This window comes from Salmo salar, chromosome 25 (genome assembly GCF_965601325.2).
Source record: "Salmo salar chromosome 25, fSalSal1, whole genome shotgun sequence".
NCBI classification, from domain to species: Eukaryota; Metazoa; Chordata; class Actinopteri; order Salmoniformes; family Salmonidae; genus Salmo; species Salmo salar.
The window spans coordinates 6234625-6261252 of record NC_138315.1 but is presented as its reverse complement, the minus strand read 5'-3'; positions in this window follow the sequence as shown (position 1 = coordinate 6261252).

Below are 26628 nucleotides of genomic sequence, written 5' to 3'. Positions count from 1 at the left end.
GTAGATGAACATCTCCTTTATGCAACCGCATTGACAGATTTCAAAATAACTTTGGAATAACTTTGCAAACACTTTGCAATAATCTGAGTACTGCGCTCAGAAAAATACACTAGGCAATACAGATAGCCGCCATTTTGGAGTCATCTAAAATATTAAATAGCATTAGAAATATTTACTTACCTTTAATGATCTTCATCAGAAGGCACTTCCAGGAATCCCAGGTCGACAATAAATGTTGTTTTGTTCGATAAACTCCATAATTTATGTCCAAATAGCACCTTGTTGTTTGCGCGATCAGTTCAGCCACTCCAAATGTAGGATGCGCGCCGAAAATTTCACGACGAAAAGTTTAAAAAAAATCTATTTACGTTCGTTCAAACATGTCAAACGTTGTAAAGCATCAATCTTTAGGGCCTTTAGAACGTGAAAATTCAGTAATATTCCAACCGGACGGTTCCAGTGTCTTGAAAAACGTTTTGGAACAGAGCTACCTCCTCACGTGAAAGTGCGCCAATGAACTGATGTCCTTCCCTGGGTCTACAAATTCCCAGACTTCTCATTCGGTCTCTGGTCATTGTAGACGCCTCAAACAACTTTCTAAAGACTGTTGACATCTAGTGGAAGCCTTAGGAAGTGCACAATGATTACCACGTCACTGTGTGTTCGATAGGCAATGACTTGAAAAGAGTCCACGCATCAGATTTCCACTTCCTGGTAGGATTTTTCAGCAGGTTTTTGCCTGGCATATGAGTTCTGTTATACTCTCAGACATCATTCAAACAGTTTTAGAAACTTCAGAGTGTTTTCTATCCAAATATAATAATAATATGCATATCCTAGCTTCTGAGTTTGAGTAGGAGGCAGTTTGAGTAGGAGGCACGTATTTCATCCGAATGTGAAAATACTGCCCCCTATCCTGAAGGGGTCAGTAAGAGGTTCAAACAGATCACTGACCATTTTGAATCCCACCGTACCTTCTACGCTGTCCAATCCTGTTTCCGAGCTGGTCAAGGGTGCACCTCAGCCACGCTCATGATCCTAAACGATATCATAACTGCCATCAATAAAAGACAGTATTGTGCAGCCGTCTTCATTGACCTGGCCAAGGCTTTCGACTCTGTCAATCACCGTATTCTTATCGGCAGACAAAAACAGCCTTGGTTTCTCAAATGACCGCCTCGCCTGGTTCACCGGCAACTTCTCAGACAGAGTGCAATGTCTCAAATCAGAGGGCCTGTTGTCCGGACCTCTGGCAGTCTCTATGGGGGTACCACAGGGTTCAATTCTCAGGCCGACTCTTTTCTCTGTATATATCAACGAGGTCGCTCTTGCTGCGGATGATTCCCTGATCCACCTCTATGCAGATGACACCATTCTGTATACATCTGGCCCTTCTTTGGACACTGTGTTATTAACTACCCTCCAAACGAGCTTCAATGCTATACAACACTCCTTCCGTGGCCTCCAACTGCTCTTAAACGCTAGTAAAACTAAGTGCATGCTTATCAACCGATCGCTGCCCGCACCCGCCCGACTAGCATCACTACTTTGGACGGTTCTGACTTAGAATGTGTGGACAACTACAAATTCCTAGGTGTCTGGCTAGACTGTAAACTCTCCTTCCAGACTGACATTAAACATCTCCAATCCAAAATCAAATCTACAATCGGCTTCCTATTTCGCAAAAATGCCTCCTTCACTCACGCTGCCAAACATACCCTCGTAAAACGGACTATCCTCCCGATCCTCGACTTCGGCGATGTCATTTACAAAATGGCCTCCAACACTCTACTCAGCAAATTGGATGCAGTCTATCACAGTGCCATCCGTTCTGTCACCAAAGCCCCATATATCACCCACCACTGCGACCTGTATGCTCTTGTCGGCTAGCCCTCACTACATATTCGTTGCCAGACCCACTGGCTCCAGGTCATCTATAAGTCTTTGTTAGGTAAAGCTCTGCTTTATCTCAGCTCACTGGTCACCATAACAACACCCACCTGTAGCACGCGCTCCAGCAGGTATATCTCAATGGTCATCCCCAAAGCCAACACCTCCTTTGGCTGCTTTTCCTTCCAGTTCTCTGCTGCCAGTGAGTGGAAAGAATTGCAAAAATCGCTGAAGCTGGAGACATTTCTCCCTCACTAACTTTAAGCAACAGCTATCTGGGCAGCTTACCAATCGCTGCACACAGCCCATCTGTAAATATCCCATCCAATCTACCTACCTCGTCCCATATTGTTTTAATTTACTTTTTTGCTCTTTTGCACACCAGTATTTCTACTTGCACATCATCATCTGCACATCTATCAATCCAGTGTTACTTTGCTAAATTGTAATTACTTCACTATTATGACCTATTTATTGCCTTACCTCCTCACGCCATTTGCACACACTGTATATAGACTCTTTCTTTTGTGTGATTGACTGTACATTTGTTTATTCCATGTTTAACTCTGTGTTGTTGATTGTGTCGCACTGCTTTGCTTTATCTTGGCCAGGTCGCAGTTGTAAATGAGAACTTGTTCTCAACTGGCCTACCTGGTTAAATAAATGTGAAATAAAAAAAGAATTGTTTTAAAAAAAAGTTTGAATCACAGAATCGTATAGAATGTCATTGTAAGCTCTAGAGTTACAATTTCCCTTCACTGGAACAAAAGGGGCCTAGCCGGAACCGTGAAAAACAGCCCCATACTATTCTTCCTCCTCTACCAAACTTTACAGTTGCCGCTATGCTTTGGGGCAGGTAGCTTTCTCCTGACATCTACCAAACCCAGATTCGTCCGTCGGACTGCCAGATGGTGTTGCGTGATCATCACTCCAGAGAATGCGTTTCCACTGTTCCAGAGTCCAATGGCGGCATGCTTTACACCACTTCAGCCGATGCTTGGCATTGCGCATGAAGCTCCCGACTAACAGCTCTTGTGGTGACGTTGGATCTAGAGGCAGTTTAGAACTCGGTAGTGAGTGTTGCAACTGAGGACAGAATTTTTACGCCCTACGCTCTTCAGCACTCAGCGGTCCCGTTCTGTGAGCTTGTGTTGCCTACCACTTCGTGGCTGAGCCTTTGTTGCTCCTAGACATTTCCACTTCACAATAACAGCACTTAAGGTTGACCGGGGCAGCTCTAGCGTGGCAGAAATTGACAAACTGACTTGTTGAAAAGGTGGCATCCTATGACGGTGCCATGTTGAAAGTTACTGAGCTCTTCAGTAAGGCCATTCTACTGCCAATGTTTGTCTATGGAGATTGCATAGCTGTGTGCTCAATTTTATACACCTGTCAGCAAAGGGTGTGGCTGAAATAGCCGAATCCACTAATTTGAAGGGGTGTCCACCTACTTTTGTATATATAGTGTATACATTCTACAGACCCTACTGAGTACTCCCTACAATACTTTTGCTGTGGCACCCAGAATTTTTTTTCTCTATAAGTCAATATGTGATTTGCATTGGGGGAATTTATATGACATGTTTTAAAACACACATTTTAATGTAAATGTCACTTAAATATGAACAATTATGAATCATTGTTAAAGTTTAGACATTTGTTTTTCAAATACCTTTAATAAACACAGGTTGTTGACAATTTTATACTCCTACTTGGGGTAATTTTATTTTTAATTGTTTTGAAATTTCATGACATGGAAGTACTTTTTTAGTCCTGGTGACGAGACGCTGATCATGTGATGAGTTCGCAAATCAAATGCCCAATTGTGGTGCCACCAGACAGCGAAAAACAAGTAAGTTAACCTTTTATTTATTTTAATTGAATTTAGTATGTAGTAGTTAAGTGTTGAGTTCGATTACATACTGTACCTCAGTCACGACTGTCTTGGTGTGTTTGGAACATGATAGTTTGTTGGTGATGTGGACACCAAGGAACTTGGAGCTCTCAACCTGCTCCACTACAGCCCCGTGCTCAATCCACCTTTTCATGTAGTCCATAATCATCTCCTTTATCATGATCATGTTGTGGGAGAGGTTGTTGTCTTGGCAACACATGGCTAGGTCTCTGACCTCCTCCCTATAGGCTGTTTCATCGTTGTCAGTGATCAGGCCTACCACTGTTCTGTCATCAGCAAACTTGATGGTGTTGGAGTCGTGCCTTGCCATGCAGTCATGAGTGAACCGGGAGTACAGGAGTGGACTGAGCATGCACCCATGAGGGGCCCCCGTGTTGAGGATCAGTGTGGCGGATGTGTTGTTACCTACCCTTACCACCTGGGGGCGACCCGTCAGGAAGTCCAGCAGTCAGTTGCAGAGGGAGGTGTTTAGTCCCAGGGTCCTTAGCTTAGGGATGAGCTTTGAGGGCACTATGGTGGTTGAACACTGAGCTGTAGTCAATGAATAGCATTCTCACATATGTGTTCCATTTGTCCAGGTGGGAAAGGGCAGTGTGGAGTGCAATAGAGATTGCGTCATCTGCGGATCTGTTGGGGCGGTATGCAAACTGGAGTGGGTCTAGGGTTTCCGGGATAATGGTGTTGATGTGAGCCATGACCAGCCTTTCAAAGCACTTCATTGCTACAGACGTGAGTGCTACGGGTCAGTATTCATTTAGGCAGGTTAGCTTAGTGTTCTTGGGCACAGGGACTGTTGTGGTCTGCTTGAAACATGTTGGTATTACAGACTCTGTCATGGAGAGGTTGAAAATGTCAGTGAAGACACTTGCCAGTTGGTCCGTGCATGCTCGGAGTACACATCCTGGTAATCCGTCTGGTCCTGAGGCCTTGTGAATGTTGACCTGTTTAACCTCTTGGGGCTAGGTGGGACGCTAGCGTGCCACCCGTGGTGCACTCCATCAACAGCAGGTGCATTTCAAGAGCGGCAAATTTGAATCCAAATAAATGTCAAAATTCAAATTTTTCAAAAATACAACTATGTTACACCATTTGAAAGATAAACATCTCCTTAATCTAACCACGTTTTACGATTTCAAAAAGGTTTTACGGCGAAAGCATAAATTTAGAGTATGTTAGGACAGTACATTTACAAGAGTTGTGTGTAATGTTTTGTCAAGTCAAAGACAGGGTCACCAAAACCATAAAACCAGCTAAAATGATACACTAACCTTTTACAATCTCCATCAGATGACACTCCTAGGACATTATGTTAGACAATGCATGCATTTTTAGTTCTATCAAGTTGATATTTATATCCAAAAACAGCGTTTTACTATGGCATTGATGTTGAGGAAATCGTTTCCCTCCAATAACCGGCAGTCAAGTCAGCGTCACAAATTAAATAATTAAAATTAGAAAACATTGGTAAAATATTATATTGTCATTTAAAGAATTATAGATTTACATCTTTTGAACGCAATCAACTTGCCAGATTTAAAAATAACCTTACTGGGAAATCACACTTTGCAATAATCTGAGCACTGTGCCCAGAAAAATACGCGTTGCGATACAGACTAGACGTCATGTTGGGGAGATCTAAAATCGAAAATACTATGTAAATAATCCATTACCTTTGATTCTCTTCATCAGATGTCACTTCCAGGTATCACAGGTCCATAACGAATGTAGTTTTGTTCAAAAAAGCTCATCATTTATGTCCAAAAATCTCCGTCTCGTTAGCACATGATGTAAGCCAGCCGGACTTCTCGTCATGAACGAGGGGAAAAAATATATTTCCGTTCGTTCAAACATGTCAAACGTTGTATAGCATAAATCATTAGGGCCTTTTTTAACCAGAACATGAATAATATTCAAGGTGGACGAATGCATAGTCTTTTATAACGTATTGGAACGAGGGTACCCAACATGAAGTAGCGCGCCAGGTGTCTAATGGGACATCACCGTTCCATGGCTCTTGTTCGGTCAGATCTCCCTCCAGAAGACTCAAAACACTTTGTAAAGGCTGGTGACATCTAGTGGAAGCAATAGGAAGTGCCAAAATATTCCTCAGCCCCTGTGTTTTTCAATGGGATAGGTTTAAAGTCAATACAACACATCAGGTATCCACTTCCTGTCAGAAAATGTCTCAGGGTTTTGCCTGCCAAATGAGTTCTGTTATACTCACAGACACCATTCAAACAGTTTTGGAAACTTTAGAGTGTTTTCTATCCATATATAATAAGTATATGCATATTCTAGTTACTGGGTAGGATTAGTAACCAGATTAAATCGGGTACATTTTTTTTATCCAGACGTGCAAATGCTGCCCCCTAGACCCAACAGGTTAAAGGTCTTACATCGGCTACAGAGAGCATGATCACAGAGTCGTCCGGAACAGCTGAAGCTCTCATGCATATTTCAGTGGTGCTTGCCTCGAAGCGAGCATAGAAGTAATTTAGCTGGTCTGGTAGGCTTGTGTCACTGGGAAGCGTTTTGTAGTCTGTAATAGTTTGCAAGCCCTGGTACACCCGACGAGCGTCTCTACCTGCAACTCTCATCTGTTTATTTTCTCACAAGGATGGCACTTTCAGAAGCTGATGATTATATTGTCAGAAAAGGTTAAGTACATACAGTGAGGGAAAAAAGTATTTGATCCCCTGTTGATTTTGTTCGTGTGCCCACTGCCAAAAAATTATCAGTCTATAATTTTAATGGTAGGTTTATTTGAACAGAGAATAACAACAAAGAAATCTAGAAAAACGCATGTCAAAAATGTTATAAATTGATTTGCATTTTAATGAGGGAAATAAGTATTTGACCCCCTCTCAATCAGAAAGATTTCTGGCTCCCAGGTGTCTTTTATACAGGTAACGAGCTGAGATTAAGAGTACACTCTTAAAGGGAGTGCTCCTAATCTCAGCTTGTTACCTGTATAAAAGACACCTGTCCACAGAAGCAATCAATCAGATTCCAAACTCTCCACCATGGCCAAGACCAAAGAGCTCTCCAAGGATGTCATGGACAAGATTGTAGACCTACACAAGGCTGGAATGGGCTACAAGACCATCGCCAAGCAGCTTGGTGAGAAGGTGACAACAGTTGGTGTGATTATTCGCAAATGGAAGAAACACAAAATAACTGTCAATATCCCTCGGCCTGGGGCTCCATGCAAGATCTCACCTTGTGGAGTTGCAACGATCATGAGAACGGTGAGGAATCAGCCCAGAACTACACAGGAGGATCTTGTCAATGATGTCAAGGCAGCTGGGACCATAGTCACCGAGAAAACAATTGGTAACACACTACGCCGTGAAGGACTGAAATCCTGCAGCGCCCGCAAGGTCCCCCTGCTCAAGAAAGCACATATACATGCCCGTCTGAAGTTTGCCAATGAACATCTGAATGGTTCAGAGGACAACTGGGTGAAAGTGTTGTGGTCAGATGAGACCAAAATGGAGCTCTTTGGCATCAACTCAACTCGCCGTGTTTGGAGGAGGAGGAATGCTGCCTATGACACCAAGAACACCATCCCCACTGTCAAACAGGGAGGTGGAAACATGTTTTGGGAGTGTTTTTCTGCTAAGGGGACAGGACAACTTCACCGCATCAAAGGGACGATGGACGGGGCCATTTAACGTCAAATCTTGGGTGAGAACATCCTTCCCTCAGCCAGGGCATTGAAAATGGGTCGTGGATGGGTATTCCAGCCTGATAATGACCCAAAACACACGGCAAAAGCAACAAAGGAGTGGTTCAAGAAGAAGCACATTAACCTCTTGACGGTCGCCTAGGATAGGGGGCGCTACAGCGATCTTTGAAAAAAATACGTGCCCATTTTAAACGGCCTCCTACTCAAACTCAGAATCTAGGATATGCATATAATTAATAGTTGTGGATAGAAAACACCCTAAAGTTTCTAAAACTGTTTGAATGGTGTCTGTGAGTATAACAGAACTCATTTGGCAGTCAAAACCCCGAGACAGATCGTAACAGGATATGAAATTCTGAATTGCGGACTCAACTTCAGCACATTGCCTATAAATCACACCGTGAGCTATGGTTCATTGAGCACTTCCTATGGCTTCCACTAGATGTCCCCAGTCTTTACAAAGTGGTTTGAGTCTTCTACTGTGAAAACTGACCCAAAGAGAGGCTATTGATCTTGGTCACATGGGGAGGGGCCGTTACCATTATGACGCCGGCGCCCCTGGCTACCCTCCCCTTTCAAAACGTTTTGAAAGACAATGCAACCGTCCCCCTTGAATATTATTGGAGCTCTGGTTGAAAAAGCCCATAAAGATTTATGTTATACAACGTTTGACATGTTTGAACGAACTTAAATATTTTTTTTTTGCATTTTGGTGAGAGAGAAGTCCCGCGGACGACGGTACATTTGGTGCAGCCTTCAGAACGCGCTAACAACAAGAAGCTATTGGGACATAAATGATTCACTTTTTCGAACAAAAATACATTTGTTGTGGACCTGGGATTCCTGGAAGTGCCTTCTGATGAAGATAATCAAAGGTAAGGGATTATTTACAATAGTATACAAGAGTAGATTTGATATGCGATTCTTCCAAGATGGCGCTGACCTGTAACGGTAGCCTATTTTTCTGAGTATCGCATCCCCTTTTATCGCAAAGTGTGATTACCCAGTAAAGTTATTTTTAAATCTGGCATTGCGGGTGTTTTCACGAGATGTTAATCTATAAATCTTAGAATAACAATATTACATTTTAAAAATGTTTTCGAATAGTAATTTAGTAAATTGTAGCGCTGTTTCACCGGATGCATTTGAGGGAAAATAGTTTCTCAACGTCACGCGCCGATGTAAAATGCTGTTTTTATATATAAATATGAACTTTATCGAACAAAAAAATGCATGTATTGTGTAACATGATGTCCTAGGAGTGTCATCTGATGAAGATTGCCAAAGGTTAGATCTGCATTTAGCTGTTTTTTGGTTATTTGTGATGCATGTGTGGTTGTTCGGAAAATGGCTATGTGAATACTTTGACGATATACTCCTCTAACATTATCTAATGTTTTGCTTTTGCTGTAAAGCCTTTTTGAAATCGGACAACGTGGTTCGATTCAGGAGAGGTGTATCTATAAAACGATATAAAATAGTCCTATATTTGAAAAAAATAAATGAAATGTTTCTATTGTTCGGTTATGAATGTGGCGAAATGATTTAACGCTGGATGTTGATCCCGCATACGGGACGGAGAACTTCAAGAATTAAGGTCCTGGAGTGGCCTAGCCAGTCTCCAGACCTTAATCCCATAGAAAATCTGTGGAGGGAGCTGAAGGTTTGAGTTGCCAAATGTCAGCCTCGAAACCTTAACCTGTTAGGGCTAGGGGGCAGTATTGACACGGCTGGATAAAAACGTACCCGATTTAATCTGGTTACTACTCCTGCCCAGTAACTAGAATATGCATATAATTATTGGCTTTGGATAGAAAACACCCTAAAGTTTCTAAAACTGTTTGAATGGTGTCTGTGAGTATAACAGAACTCATATGGCAGGCAAAAACCTGAGAAGATTTCATGCAGGAAGTGGCCTGTCTGACAAGGTGTCGTTGTTCTTGTCTCTGTTTATTGAAGAGTGAGGATCTTAGCTGTCCCGTGACACTTCCTACGGCTGCCATAGGTTCTCAGAAGGCGGCAAAAAGCTGAATCTTGGCTTTGCAGGCTCTGGCTGAAACAAAGTAGCGCGTTTGGGTAGTGGCTGGTTACAGTACTGTGAGACTCAGGCTCGTGCCTGCGTCGACCGAAAGCTGTGTTTTCTTTCCTCTGTTTAGCTAAATGGACATTCCCGGTCGGAATATTATCGCTTTTCTACGAGAAAAATGGCATAAAAATTGATTTTAAACAGCGGTTGACATGCTTCGAAGTACGGTAATGGAATATTTAGATTTTTTTGTCACGAATTGCGCCATGCGCACGACCCTGATTTACCTTTTCAGATAGTGTCTGGGACGCACGAACAAAACGCCGCTATTCGGATATAACGATGGATTATTTTGGACCAAACCAACATTTGTTATTGAAGTAGCAGTCCTGGGAGTGCATTCTGACGAAGACAACAAAAGGTAATCAAACTTTTGTAATAGTAAATCTGATATTGGTGAGTGCTAAACTTGCCGGGTGTCTAAATAGCTAGCCCGTGATGGCTGGGCTATGTACTTAGAATATTGCAAAATGTGCTTTCACCAAAAAGCTATTTTAAAATCGGACATATCGAGTGCATAGAGGAGTTCTGTATCTATAATTCTTAAAATAATTGTTCTGCTTTTTGTGAACGTTTATCGTGAGTAATTTAGTAAATTGTTAGTGAATTCGCCGGAAGTTTGCGGGGGGTATGCTAGTTCTGAACGTCACATGCTAATGTAAAAAGCTGGTTTTTGATATAAATATGAACTTGATTGAACAAAACATGCATGTATTGTATAACATAATGTCCTAGGGTTGTCATCTGATGAAGATCATCAAAGGTTAGTGCTGCATTTAGCTGTCTTCTGGGTTTTTGTGACATTATATGCTAGCTTGAAAAATGGGTGTCTGATTATTTCTGGCTTGGTACTCTGCTGACATAATCTAATGTTTTGCTTTCGTTGTAAAGCCTTTTTGAAATCGGACAGTGTGGTTAGATTAACGAGAGTCTTGTCTTTAAATAGCTGTAAAATAGTCATATGTTTGAGAAATTGAAGTAATAGCATTTCAAAGGTTTTGAAAATCGCGCCACAGGATTGAACTGGCTGTTACGTAGGTGGGACGAATTCGTCCCGCCTGCCCCAGAGAGGTTAATGACTTGGAGAAGATCTGCAAAGAGGAGTGGGACAAAAACCCTCCTGAGATGTGTGCAAACCTGGTGGCCAACTACAAGAAACGTCTGACCTCTGTGATTGCCAAGAAGGGTTTTGCCACCAAGTACTAAGTCATGATTTGCAGAGGGGTCAAATTCTTATTTCCCTCATTAAAATGCAAATCAATTTATTACATTTTTGACGTGTTTTTGACGTGTCTTTTTTTTTTATTCTGACTCTCGCTGTTCAAATAAACCTACCATTAAAATTATATATTGATCATTTCTTTGTCAGTGAGCAAACGTACAAAATCAGCAGAGTTTCAAAACCTTTTTTCCCTCACTGTAATTACATGTAAATACACCACAAGATACATTTAATTTTAACTAGTTAAATCCTGAGTAACATCTAGTATTTACCATGTACTTATGCATATAGTATATGTACTCTGTGGTTTATTGTGCCCTTCTCCCCCGATTGCTCAGTTTGGATGGGGCGGCCAGCTCTAGGAAGAGTCTTGGTGGTTCTAAACTTCTTCCATTTAAGAATGATGGAGGCCACTTTTTCTTGGGTACATTCAATGCTGCAGACATTTTTGTGTACCCGACCCAGATCTGTGCCTCAACACAATCCTGTCTCCCTGTACTCCATGGACAACTCCTTCGACCTCATGGGACCTTATATAGAGAGGTGTGTGCCTTTCCAAATCATATCCAATCAATTGAATTTACCACAAGTGGACTCCAATCTAGTTGTATAAACATCTCTTGGATGATCAATGGAAACAGGATGCAACAGAGCTCAATTTTGAGTCTCATAGTAAAAGGTCTGAATACTTATGTAAATAAGATTTCTGTTTTTATTTTTTACTAAATTTGCAAACATTTCTAAAACCCTTTTTTTGCTTTGTCATTATGGGGTATTGTGTGTAGATTGTTGAGGAAAAAATAATGTAATACGTTTTAGAATTAGACTGCAATGTAACAAAATGTGGAAAAAGTCAAGGGGTCTTAATACTTTCCAAATGCACTGTACATTGCTAGGCAAACTATTTGAGTTTTAGCAACCAGGAAATTGCGGAACGATTTCTGCATATTGCACCTTTAGTTACAAGTAAATACCCCTCAAGATACACTTCATTTTAGCTAGTTGTTAAATCCTGTGTAACACCTAGTAATAAGATTTTACTCTGCCGATTGTACATGTACTCTGTGTTGTACTTTTGGATTTATCCTCTAACTTGGATGGCAAGGAGGTTCAGGTTGTCATAATGGATAATGTACACATTCATTCTAAGTTATTTTTTTTATTATAATCTGGGATGACACCTGTATGGTAGACCCCAGTCAGTGAGGTTGACCCAGTGACAGCCCATCATTCAGGATAGGTGGGACAGAGTCCTGGGTTGATCTATATCTGATCTGTTTTTGTAAACTCAACCAAATTAACCCAGATGGTACACTTTTTGGGACCTAGTGCTAGCAACAGCATTAAGTGGAAATTTTGAAGAGTGCACATTCACGTGTAGGTAATTAGAGCCTATTGTGGCTCCAATCTCGGACACCCAGCCCAACTGTCCACAAGAGATTACAACCTTGGGACAGTTATTACTAAATCAGATGCATCTTAGAAGAAACTAAACATTAAATTGGTTCATTTAGTGTAAACTTCCCATTTATAACAAACATTTGATGTTACACTTCTAACTAGAGACTACAATTACAACCAGTTAAATGTTGTTATTACAGTGTAACTATGAGTTATTGCAATTAACTACAAGACTTGTTGCAGTGTAATTACACAAAAGAAGTGTTACCGGCTATTATTTTACCATATGTTTGTGTAACAATAGTATTAGTTCATTCAATAGTCCCAGTCAGTATTAGACAGAACGTTGTGCCCACTCCCGCCTTTGTGGAAAACAACCTGTGGTTACCTGGGTTACCCCATTGGCTCACAGCAATTTTGAAATGAACTTTTCTTGTTGTCTGCTGTTTAATAAGGCAATCACAAACTATGTTTAAGAAAAGTACAACATGTCTAAACATTGCCTGCTTCCAAGTGTTCTCACTACTTTGAAAAACATAATATTGTAGGGCTTTCCTCATCTAACCGCTCGAGGGCACTCTTACCTGCCGATCTCAAAATTATGTCTCCGTTATCTAGCATGGGTAGGATGGTAATCTGAATCAGGGTTAGTTTGGCAGCTGGGGTGAAAGAGGAGTGATTACGATAGAGGAAACCAAGTCTAGATTTAACTTTAGCCTGCAGCTTTGATATGTGCTGAGAGAAGGACAGTGCACCGTCTTGCCATACTCCCAAGTACTTGTATGAGGTGACTACCTCAAGCTCTAATGGGTATGCTTGTCATCGGCAAAGACTATGGAGTTTTGTAGAATAAAAAGAAACGGAATAGATCTAAGCACAGGCAAAATCCTAGAGGAAAACTTGCTTCAGTCTGCTTTCCAACAGACACTGGGTGTCACGTCCTGACCAGTAAAGCGGTTATTTGTTATTGTAGTTTGGTCAGGACGTGGCAGGGGTGTTTGTTGGGCTATGTACTTATGTAAGAGGGGTGTTTGTTTTATGTGTTCCGGGGTTTTTTGTTCTATGTTAGTGTACTTCTATGTTCTGTCTAGTCTTTCTATTTCTATGTTTAGGGTTTGTTGATTGACCTTCAATTGGAGGCAGCTGTTCCTCGTTGCCTCTGATTGAAGGTCCTATGTATAGGGGTGTTTGTGCTATGGGGGTTTGTGGGTAGTTGTTTCCTGTTTTGTGTCTGTTCACCTGACAGGACTGTTTAGTGTCGTTCGTTGTTTTGTATACGTGAATGTTGGTTTTTCCTTCTTTTGATTTAATAAAGAGGATGAGTATACACGTTCCCGCTGCACCTTGGTCCAATCCTTACGACACGCATTACACTGGGAGACACATTCACCTTTCAGCAGGACAATAACCTAAAACACATGGCCAAATACACTGGTGTTGCTTACCAAGACGACGTTGCATGTTCCTGAGTTAAATCGGCTTAAAAATCTAAGGCAAGACTTGAAAATGGCTGTGTAGCAATGATCAGCAAACTACTTGACTGAGCTTGAAGATTTTTTTTTATAAAAATGTACAAATACTGTACGATCCAGGTGTTAAAAACTCTTAGCGACTTACCCAGAAAGCTCCACAGCTGTAGTCACTGCCAAAGGTGATTACAGCTGTATAGACTTAGGCGTATGAATACTTACGGTACGTGTTTCATTGTGTTTCATTTTCAGCAGAGATGCAAACATTTCAAAAACATTTTTCACTTTAATTATGGTGTATTGTGTAGATGGGTGATACAAAAATATATTTAATCCATTTTGAATTCAGGCTGTAACAACAAAATGTAGAATAAATCAAGCGGTATGAATACTTTCTGAAGGCACCGTTTCTATCTATCTATAAACTCTGCGGTCTCCTTTGGCATTTTATATGTAATAGTTATCAATGTCTAATCACAACCCAGTGATATCTGTATTTTCCACCCATTCCAAGCTATACTATATACAAAAGTATGTGGACACCCCTTCAAATTTGTGGATTCAGCTATTTCAGCCACATCCTTTGCTGACAGGTGTATAAAATTGAACACACAGCTATGCAATCTTCATAGACAAACATTGGCAGTAGAATGGCCTTACTGAAGAGCTCAGTGACTTTCAAAGTGGCACCGTCATAGGATGCCACCTTTCCAACAAGTCAGGTCGTCAAATTTCTGCCCTGCTAGTGCTGCCCCGGTCAACTGTAAGTGCTGTTATTGTGAAGTGGAAACATCTAGGAGCAACAACGGCTCAGCCGCGAAGTGGTAGGCCACACAAGCTCACAGAACGGGACCGCACAGTGCTGAAGCATGTAGCCCGTAAAGATCATCTGTACTCGGTTGCAACACTCACTAGCGAGTTCCAATCTCGCTCTGGAAGCAACGTCAGCACAAGAACTGTTCGTCGGGAGCTTCATGAAATGGGTTTCCATGGCCGAGCAGGCACACACCATGCCTAATGCCAAGCGTCGGCTGGAGTTGTGGAAAACTTGATGCCATTGGAGTCTGGAGCAGTGAAAATATTTTCTCTGGAGTGATGAATCACGCTTCGCCATCTGGCAGTCCGATTAACAAATCTGAGTTTGGCAAATGCCAGGAAAATGCTACTTTACCAACTGTAAAGTTCAGTGGACTAGGTCTGGGGCTGCTTTTTATGGTTTGAACTAGACACATTAGTTCCAGTGAAGGGAAATCTTAACACTGCAGCATACAATGAAATTCTAGACGATTATGTGCTTCCAACTTTGTAGCAATAGTTAGGGGAAGGCCCTTTCCTGTTTCAGCATGACAATGCCCCCTGTGCACAAAGTGAGGTCCATAAAGAAATGGTTTGTCGAGATTGGTGTGGAAGAACTTGACTGGCCTGCAAAGAGCCCCGACCTCAACCCCATCGAACACCTTTGGGATGAATTGGAACGCCGACCTCGAGCCAGGTCTAATCTCCAAACATCGGTGCCCGACCTCACTAATGCTCTTGTGGCTGAATGGAAGCAAGTCCCTGCAGCAATGTTCCAACATCTAGTGCAAAGCCTTTCCAGAAAAGTGGAGGCTGTTATAGCAGCAAAGGGGGGACCAACTACATGTTAATGCCCATGATTTTGGAATTACATATTCGACGAGCAGGTATCCAATTTTTTGGTTCATGTAGTGTATATTTGATAAATATACTTTTAATTTAGCCCTACACAGTGTCATACGATACAGTCATCAACTCTAATGGCATATTCGACCACTAGTGCCATTGCACCATCATTGTTCCATCAACGTCAGAGAGCCATGGGTTCATCGAATGGATAACCTGTCCTTTCTCATTGGCGCAAACTCCCATGTCAAAAGCAATGGCAACAATTGAAAGTACCACGGCTCCCTCTGCAGGTATGCAACAGACATGCCATTGAGACAGAGTACTGGAGAGGAGAGATGGGAGAGAGAGACAGAGACATGGGGAGAATCTTAATTGCAATTCCTTGATTCCTCGAGTCCTCTCATTGTCACATGTCCCTCCCAGAGACAACAGGTTAGTCCCAGTAGAGAAACACACAGAGACTGAAAGAGAGCGAGAGATGCTCCCTTTTGGTCCCACGTTCAATGTTTGCAGAATTGTATGGTGGAAGCAATATGACTCCTCCACTACACTGGTTATACCTCTCCAAACTCTTCAGATCTGAAAACATTGAATGGTTATGGCTAATGAGAGGATTAGTGGATTTTGGACCAGCTGAGAGAGTTATTAGCATTAGATATGATAAGGAAGATACCATTACAGTGGCTTTTCTACATACCTGCTAAGCATATCTGCTTTAGAGCCGCAATCCTTCATTTGTTTTTAAGTAAAGGAAGACATTTGGTGTTCTAGAAAGCTACGGGATAATGTTCAAGAAATATCTCGTAAGCACTGTGGATTGTGCAAATATGAAAATATGAATAAAATAAAAACCCATCGCCACCGGGGACCACCTCCCATTTAGCTAGCATATGCATGATGTACAGAATGTGTGTATTTAGGGCTGCAAGGATGTTTGTGATTCACAGCAGCTCCACTCACCACTAAGCTCCATTATAATGTATCATTGAAGTATAACTATTTATCAAAAACACTGCAACCAGGTTGTTATAAAGATGTTAATAAAGTGCAATTTAAAAAGGTGACCTGTTGGTTTCGAATGTATGCAGTATAGGCTACACAAAATATTGCAATACGGGCATTGCCAGTTATGGCCAAAATAAACATGGACCGTATGCAAAATAAGTATAGTCTAACATTTAGACAAGGAAAAACGGTGTTAGAAATCTATAACTAGGCAAATCATCTAGATTAACTACTGTAGGCTACAGACAAAACACTTACACAGTTAACAATAGTTTTAGGGTCTCGCAGGTGCTTTAAATGGGAAGTAAAATTAAACTAGCACATGTGGAAAGAACTGCCTTACCCAGTGCGTGGTTTGCTGACAACGATGGAACTCAGGCTTACAAGGGTTTTAGTAACGCAATGTTCCAACAACAGCCGAAGATGGAACATGCGTTTCCCAAAACACCATGCAGAAAGAGCGTTTGCTAAGTCGTTGGAGCATGTGCCGCTAATGAAAGGATCGAAAGAAGGCCAGCGTATGTAGCCTTCTGTACTTATCTTTTAATGCAGTCATCTCAGGTTTTCATTTATCCTTTGCTTATTTGTAACAATTACAAAGACATTGGCAACTATGTATTTGTAGTTGACTTTGTTCTAAAGTTATCAGTGGTATCAGAGGGACAGATAAACATCTTGATTCGATGTTTAGCGGAGATCTTCTCTGTATAAAGAAGGGCAGTCGGTAAATAAAGAGTTTTTAAATGCAACTTTACAAACATTGGTTTTGGGAAACAGCTCAGAGATTCAGAGATTCTTTCCAGACCTGACTGCCCTTGACCAGCACAAAAACAAACTGTGGTGTTCTGCATTAGCATCGAATAGCCCCCGTGATATGCAACTTTTCAGGGAAGTTAGGAACCAATATACACAGGCAGTTAGGAAAGCTAAGGCTAGCTTTTTCAAGCAGAAATTTGCATCCTGTAGCAAAAACTCAAAAAAGTTCTGGGACACTGTAAAGTCCATGGAGAATAAGAGCACCTCCTCCCAGCTGGGCACAGCACTAAGGCTAGGAAACACTGTCACCACCGATAAATCCACAATAATTGAGAATTTCAATAAGCATTTTTCTACAGCTGGCCATGCTTTCCACCTGGCTACCCCTACCCCGGTCAACAGCTCTGCACCCCCCACAGCAACTCGCTCAAGCCTCCCCCATTTCTCCTTTACCCAAATCCAGATAGCTGATGTTCTGAAAGAGCTGGAAAATCTGGACCCCTACAAATCAGCTGGGAAATTGTTGCAACCCTTATTACAAGCCTGTTCAACCTCTCTTTCGTATCGTCTGAGATTCCCAAAAAATGGAAAGCAGCCGCGGTCATCCCCCTCTTCAAAGGGGGAGACACTCTAGACCCAAACTGCTACAGACCTATATCTATCCTAACCTGCCTTCCTAAGGTCTTCAAAAGCCAAGTTAACAAAACAGATTACCGACCATTTCGAATCCCAACACACCTTCTCCGCGATGCAATCTGGTTTCAGAGCTGGTCATGGGTGCACCTCAGCCACGCTCAAGGTCCTATCATAACCGCCATCGATAAGAGACAATACTGTGCAGCCGTATTCATCGACCTGGCCAAGGCTTGGCCTGGCCAAGACTCTGTCAATCACCACATTCTTATCGGCAGATGCAACAGCCTTGGTTTCTCAAATAATTCCATCGCCTGGTTCACCAACTACTTCTCTGATAGAGATCAGTGTGTCAAATCGGAGGGCCTGTTGTCCGGACCTCTGGCAGTCTCTATGGGGGTGCCACAGGGTTCAATTCTCAGGCAGACTCTCTTCTCCGTATACATCAATGATGTCGCTCTTGCTGCTGGTGATTTTCTGATCCACCTCTACGCAAACGACACCATTCTGTATACTTCTGGCCCTCCTTTGGACACTATGTTAACTAACCTCCAGACGAGCTTCTCTGCCATACAACTCTCCTTCTGTGGCCTCCCACTGCTCTTAAATGCAAGTAAAACTAAATGCATGCTCTTCAACCGATCGCTGCCCGCACCTGCCTGCCCGTCTAGCATCACTAACTGGACGGTTCTGACTTAGAATATGTGGACAACTACAAATACCTAGGTGTCTGGTTAGACTGTAAACTCTCCTTCCAGACTCACATTAAGCATCTCCAATCCAAAATTAAATCTAGAATCGGCTTCCTATTTCACAACATAGCATCCTTCACTCATGCTGCCAAACACATCCTCGTAAAACTGACCATCCCACCGATCCTCGACTTTGGCGATGTCATTTACAAAATAGTCTCCAACACTCCACTCAACAAATTGAATGCAGTCTATCACAGTGCCATCCGTTTTGTCACCAAAGCCCCATATACTACCCACCACTGTGACCTGTACGCTCTCGTTAGCTGGCCCTCGCTTCATACTCGTCGCCAAACCCACTGGCTCCAGGTCATCAATAAGTCTTTGCTAGGTAAAGCCCAGCCTTATCTCAGCTCACTGGTCACCATAGCAGCACCCACCCATACCACGCGCTCCAGCAGGTATATTTCACTGGTCACCCCCAAAGTCAATTCCTCCTTTGGCCGCCTTTCCTTCCAGTTCTCTGCTGCCAATGACTGGAACGAACTGCAAAAATAATTGATGCTGGAGACACATATCTCCCTCACCAGCTTTAAGCACCAGCTGTCAGAGCAGCTCACAGATCACTGCACCTGTACATAGCCCATCTGTAAAAATGCAAAGATGCTCCTACAAAGGTTCTAACGATGAACTTAGCCTTAAGATGCTTTTGGGAAACTGGGCCCAGGGCCATTATTAAGAAAGACATGAATGGATCATGAATAATGATGAGTGAGAAAGTTCAGAAGCTACAACAAATTAACCTAAGCTCTTACCATTATACTAATAAGAGGGATGTTAGCATTTTTAAGGTGATATTTCAAATTAATGCAGCACATGGAAAAACACCGCCTTGACCTGAGTGACTCGCTAAAAGCAGTACACTTGACATTGTATTATTTGTACGGGGTAAAAGGTTCTTCCTGTGCTAGACACCTTGATCTGAGGTTCAAATATTGACATCACTACACAGAAAGGTAAAGGAAACCACCAGAGTTCCAATCTGTCCACACACTCTCTCTCTCTCTCTCTCTCTCTCTCTCACACACACACTCACACTCACACACACACACACGTATATTGGATTACAAGAGGGACCCACAGTCTCAACATTAGACGATTGCAAGAGCATGAGGGTAGCTCTCCACTCACGTAACACACAGGCAATCGAGCAGATTGCACCCACACAACACACACGCAATCCACCCAGTGCCACTTCGCCTGTCACGGTCCATAACCAGAACCTGCTCTGTGTCATCTTCCTTTGTGCATTGCCACCATAAAACAGCAGGGGATCATTTGATCTGAGGGGGAAAATGCTACGAGAGGGGAGCTTTTAAACATAAGGGGTTGTGAAGATTGTATGATTTCCCAGTATTTTATTCAGATGCTCGTTTTGGGGAAGCTGTTCACAGCCACAAACAATGGGGTAGCGTATCCGAATCTTTAGTGTGGAGTACACAGTTATACCGGTATGAGGCTTCAAAGAAGTATATAATGATCATTGTACCTAGCAGGATAGTACCCCCACTGGGCTGGGAGATAGTGAGTGGCCTGCACAAGAGGATACTTGCACTATAACTAAGCCCTCCCCATAGATGGTGGATAAATTAAGATATTTCACTCAGGCTTTTTACCAATGCAGTTTTGTATTTATTCCAGTCTGCTTAACTTGGTGTGTCTCCCATAGCCATCAATGCAATAGCAGCTGGGTCTGGTCTACTTAGTTCATTGACTTTCATTGAACCAGAAGAAAATGAAAGAAATCTGTGAGTGGGGTGTCTCGCTTCCTTTTCCATCTCTGCCCTTCCAATCGAAATCTGTGAATTGCATATTCACTATGGAACCTTATTGACTTGAGGCACTGTATCTCAGTAGTATTTGGGTGTATCTTAATTAAAGGTTGTTTCCTCTTCATGTGCACTTATCTGCAGACATAGGATAAAAACAAATGCTTAATGGGTACTTTCTTTCACCTGTAAATGTCATGCTTTCAATAAAATGTCTTAATAACCAATGCTTATGTAACGGTTGTCGTCGGATTTAGACCAAAATGCAGCGGGGAAATGTGCACTTATCTTCTTTATTATAAATGGACAAGAAGGAGAACCAAAACAAACACGTACACAAAGAAAACACAACGACTAATCACAGGCTGGTAAGGCACAAAGCTATACCGTTACAGAATCTCCCACCAACCAAGGACCAAGCAGCGGGGTAAGGAGCATCGGAACAAGTATATGGACTATCAGGAGAATTGGACCTGGGAGGAAATTCTGGACGGGGCTGGACCATGGCATCAGGCGGGGGATTACCGTCTCCCACCGGAAGAGATTGAAGCAGCCAAGGCAGAGCGGCGAAGGTATAAAGCCATATACGCGCCGATAAAGCACGAGAGGCAACCCCAATAATTTTTTTGGGGGGGGCACACGGGTAGTTTGGCTGGGCCAAGGGTGAGCCCTAAGCCAGCTACCCGTGCTTATATGCAGTATCGTATGGAGTGGAGGGCGCCGAGTTTTGCAGAAGTGCGCACGATCTCGCCCATACGCACGCACAGTCCAGTGCGAGTTATCATAGCCCCTCGCAGATACCGTGCTAGAGTGGGCATCCAGCCTGGTAGGAGGATGCCTGCGCAGCGCGTCTGGTCACCGGTGCGCCTCCTAGGACCAGGCTACTCTACGCCCGCTCTACGCACGGCAACCATCAGGCCCCTGCACAGCCCAGTTCGCCCTGTACTAGCACCCCGCTCATACAGGGTTACTAGTTCCATCCAGCCAGGACGGGTTGTGCAGGAGGTGCGATCGAGACCGTCTGTGCGCCTCCGCGACACAGTATATCCACAGCCAGCATCACGCACCAGGCCTCCAGTGCGTCAGCCCAATCCAACTCAGCCTGTTCCCGCTCCCCGCACTAGCCCTGAGGTGCGTGCCCCCAAACTGGAATTTCCAGTACCAGCACCACGCATTAGGCTTCCAGTGCGGCAACCCAGTCCAACTCAGCCTATTCCCGCTCCCCGCACTAGCCCTGAGGTGCGTGTCCCCAGCCTGGTACCTCCACTACCAGCCCCACGCATCAGGCTTCCAGTGCGTCAGCCCAGCCTCGAGCTTCCGACTACAGTGCCCCGTCCAGAGTATCCGACAACAGTGCCCCGTCCAGAGTATTCGGCAACAGTGCCCCGTCCAGAGTATCCGACAATAGTACCCCGTCCTGAGTATCCGGTAAGAGTGTCTAGCCCGGAACCGAGTGAGACGGCCTACAGTTCGGAACCAAGAGAGACGGCCCACTGTTCAGAGCCGAGTGAGACGGCCCACAGTTCGGAACGGAGTGAGAGGTTCTACAGTCCGGAAGCGAGTGAGTCTGCCTGCTGTCCGGAACCGAGTGAGTCTGCCTGCGGTCCGGAACCGAGTGAGTCTGCCTGCTGTCCGGAACCGAGTGAGTCTGCCTGCGGTCCGGAGCCGAGTGAGTCTGCCTGCGGTCCGGAGCCGAGTGAGTCTGCCTATAACTCCGAACTGTGTGAGTCTGCCGATAAATCTGAACTGTGTGAGTCTGCCTACAGCTCGGAACCGAATGGGTCTGCCTACGGTCCGGAACCGAGTGAGTCTGACAACGGTCCGGAACCAAGCGAGTCTGCCTACAGTCTGGATCTTCCAGAGTTGGTCCACAGTCCGGAGCCCCCAGAGACGCTCTACAGCCCTGAACATTGTGCAGGGGTGGACTGGTCAGGGGGTGGCTGTAGACCAGAACCTGAGCCACCTCCAGTATAGGTGGGTTGGGGAGGGGAGGGTGTAGCACAGGTGCCGTCGTTGACAGCAGCCACCCTCCCTTCCCTCCCTTTAGTTTAGGGGATTTCTGTTTGTTTTGGGGTATTTTGTTTTTTGTGTGAGGTGCATCCGGGGTCTGCACCTTTGGGGGGGGGGGGGGGTACTGTCACGTCCTGACCAGTAATAGGGGTTATTTGTTATTGTAGTTTGGTCAAGACGTGGTAGAGGGTATTTGTTTTATGTGGTTCGGGGTGGTGGTTTGTTTAGTAGGGTATTTGGGCACTGTTCTATGTTAGTGTATTTCTATGTTCTGTCTAGTCTTTTGTATTTCTATGTTTTGTTAATTGGGGTTGGACTTTCAATTGGAGGCAGGTGTTTTCTAGTTGCCTCTGATTGAGAGTCCTATATATAGGTATGTGTATGTTGAGTACTTTGTGGGAGATTGTTCTGTGTATAGCCTTGTGCCTTACCAGACTGTTATTCGTTGTCTTTTTGTGTACGTGTTTATTTTAGGTTTTTCCTTCTTTGTCCTGTTAATAAAGAAGATGAGTGCACATTTCCTTGCTACGTCTTGGTCCGCTTTATCCAACGACAACCGTTACAGCTTAGGTAATGGCAGGAGTTGGAACCAAAATGTTCCAATTATTTCATTCTGAACAGAACCATTTTTTTGTTCCGTTCCACTATTCCAACCAGCAAAATAAAGTTCTGAACCGGTTCAAACTCCCCCAAAATGTATGTTTTATATCGTTCCTTTCTGTTCCTTTTGTTTTGTTGAATGGCACCAGAATTTAGTTAAAAACACATCTTACCTTTTTGTAGTAAAACAATTCATGAAAAGCCGATAAATAAACGGCCAAATTGTCCAGGAGAGGTTGTCTATCATAGCCTAAACTCAGAATTCGTGCTTCAGCACCATTCTTACACTCCTTGCACGCACATGTGCCTGCTGCTAAGGAGAGAGCGAGCGAGAGAGGAACCTTAGCCTAGGCTATGTGTTGTGGTAAGGTGCAAAGAAGAGACCAGATGAGGAATCAGTGGTGAAGGATAAACATAATACTTTACTGAGAAACGGTAGCTGCAGGATCACAGTACACAGAAAAAACAACAAACATTAAGTTCCGAAAAGTCATTCAGGAAACAAACAAACTCGGTAAACAATTCAAGCTTCTGCATAGGACAAGAGAAAACACACCTGTTTTAACCTTTCGGGGCTAGGAGGCAGTATTGACACGGCTGGATAAAAAACGTACCCGATTTAATCTGGTTACTACTCCTGCCCAGTAACTAGAATATGCATATAATTATTGGCTTTGGATAGAAAACACCCTAAAGTTTCTAAAACTGTTTGAATGGTGTCTGTGAGTATAACAGAACTCATATGGCAGGCAAAAACCTGAGAAGATTTCATGCAGGAAGTGGCCTGTCTGACAAGGTGTCGTTGTTCTTGTCTCTGTTTATTGAAGAGTGAGGATCTTAGCTGTCCCGTGACACTTCCTACGGCTGCCATAGGTTCTCAGAAGGCGGCAAAAAGCTGAATCTTGGCTTTGCAGGCTCTGGCTGAAACAAAGTAGCGCGTTTGGGTAGTGGCTGGTTACAGTACTGTGAGACTCAGGCTCGTGCCCGCGTCGACCGAAAGCTGTGTTTTCTTTCCTCTGTTTAGCTAAATGGACATTCCCGGTCGGAATATTATCGCTTTTCTACGAGAAAAATGGCATAAAAATTGATTTTAAACAGCGGTTGACATGCTTCGAAGTACGGTAATGGAATATTTAGATTTTTTTGTCACGAATTGCGCCATGCGCACGACCCTGATTTACCTTTTCAGATAGTGTCTGGGACGCACGAACAAAACGCCGCTATTCGGATATAACGATGGATTATTTTGGACCAAACCAACATTTGTTATTGAAGTAGCAGTCCTGGGAGTGCATTCTGACGAAGACAACAAAAGGTAATCAAACTTTTATAATAGTAAACCTGATATTGGTGAGTGCTAAACTTGCCGGGTGTCTAAATAGCTAGCCCGTGATGCCTGGGCTATGTACTTAGAATATTGCAAAATGTGCTTTCACCAAAAAGCTATTTTAAAATCGGACATATCGAGTGCATAGAGGAGTTCTATATCTATAATTCCTAAAATAATTGTTATGCTTTTTGTGAACGTTTATCGTGAGTAATTTAGTAAATTCTTAGTGAATTCGCCGGAAGTTTGCGGGGGGTATGCTAGTTCTGAACGTCACATGCTAATGTAAAAAGCTGTTTTTTGATATAAATATGAACTTGATTGAACAAAACATGCATGTATTGTATAACATAATGTCCTAGGGTTGTCATCTGATGAAGATCATCAAAGGTTAGTGCTGCATTTAGCTGTCTTCTGGGTTTTTGAGACATTATATGCTAGCTTGAAAAATGGGTGTCTGATTATTTCTGGCTTGGAACTCTGCTGACATAATCTAATGTTTTGCTTTCGTTGTAAAGCCTTTTTGAAATCGGACAGTGTGGTTAGATAAAGGAGAGTCTTATCTTTAAAATGGTGTGAAATAGTCATATGTTTGAAAAATTGAAGTTTTTGTATTTTTGAGGAATTTGTAATTCGCGCCACGCCTATCATTGGATATTGGAGCAGGTGTTCCGCTAGCGGAACGTCTAGATGTAAGAGGTTAACCTCTCTGGGATCGTTCGGGATCTGAGCGTCCCACCTCGCCAACATCCAGTGAAATTGCAGGGCGCCAAATTCAAACAACAGAAATCTCATAATTAAAATTCCTCAAACATACAAGTGTTATACACCATTTTAAAGATAAACTTCCTGTTAATCCAGCCACAGTGTCCGATTTCAAAAAGGCTTTACGGCGAAAGCACACCATGCGATTATGTTAGGTCAACGCCTAGCCACAGAAAACCATACAGCCATTTTCCAAATAAGGAGAGGTGTCACAAAAGTCAGAAATAACGTTAAAATGAATCACCTTTGATGATCTTCATCTGATGGCACTCCAAAGTCTCCATGTTAGACAATAAATGTTCGTTTTGTTCTATAAAGTTTATCTTTATGTCCAAATACCTAGTTTTTGTTTGCGTGTTTAGTCCAGCATTCCAAATGCACAAAGTCCAGACGAAAAGTCTAACAAGTTCCATTAAAGTTAGTAGAAACATGTCAAACGATGTATATAATCAATCTTTAGGATGTTTTTAATCAGAAATCTTCAATAATATTCCAACCGGACAATTCTGTTGCATTAGAAAGGAACGAGAATGAGCGTCGCGCTCACTGCCATGAGTGAGACTAAACTAATGTCTTTCAGCTTGACAACTTGTTGAAACAGCTCTTATTCAATACCTTTCACAATACAAACCTGAAACAACTTTTACAGACTGTTGACATCTACTGGAAGCCTTAGGAAGTGCAATCTGACCCCACAGACACAGGATATATCTCATTCCAAAATCAATCGCACTAATATGGAGTTGGTCCCCCCCTTTGGAGGCATGAGGACTGCAGATGTGGCCAGGGCAATAAATTGCAATGTCCGTACCGTGAGACGCCTAAGACAGCGCTACAGGGAGACAGGAAGGACAGCTGATCGTCCTCGCAGTGGCAGACCACGTGTAACAACACCTGCACAGGATCGGTACATTCGAACTTCACACCTGCGGGACAGGTACAGGATGGCAACAACAACTGTTACACCAGGAACGCACAATCCCTCCATCAGTGCTCAGACTGTCTGCAATAGGCTGAGAGGCTGGACTGAGGGCTTGTAGGCCTGTTTTATGGCAGGTCCTCACCAGACATCACCGGCAACAGCGTTGCCTATGGGCACACAACCCACCATCGCTGGACCAGACAGGACTGGCAAAAGGTGCTCTTCACTGACGAGTTGCGGTTGTGTCTCACCAGGGGTGATGGTCGGATTTGCATTTACCGTCGAAGGAATGAGCGTTACACCAAGGCCTGTACCCAGGAGCGGGATCAATTTGGAGGTGGAGGGTCCGTCATGGTCTGGGGCGGTGTGTCACAACATCATCGGACTGAGCTTGTTATCCTGTTGGGGATAGGGGGCAGTATATACACGGCCAGATAAAAAACGTACCCGATTTAATCTGGTTACTACTCCTGCCCAGTAACTACAATATGCATATAATTATTGGCTTTGGATAGAAAACACCCTAAAGTTTCTAAAACTGTTTGAATGGTGTCTGTGAGTATAACAGAACTCATATGGCAGGCAAAAACCTGAGAAGATTCCAAACAGGAAGCACCCTCTCTGACAAGTTGTTGTTCATCTTGGCTCTTTTTATTGAAGACTGAGGATCTTTGCTGTAACGTGACACTTCCTACAGCTCCCATAGGCTCTCAGAACCCGGGAAAAAGCTGAATGATATCGAGGCAGCCCCAGGCTGAAACACATTAGCGCGTT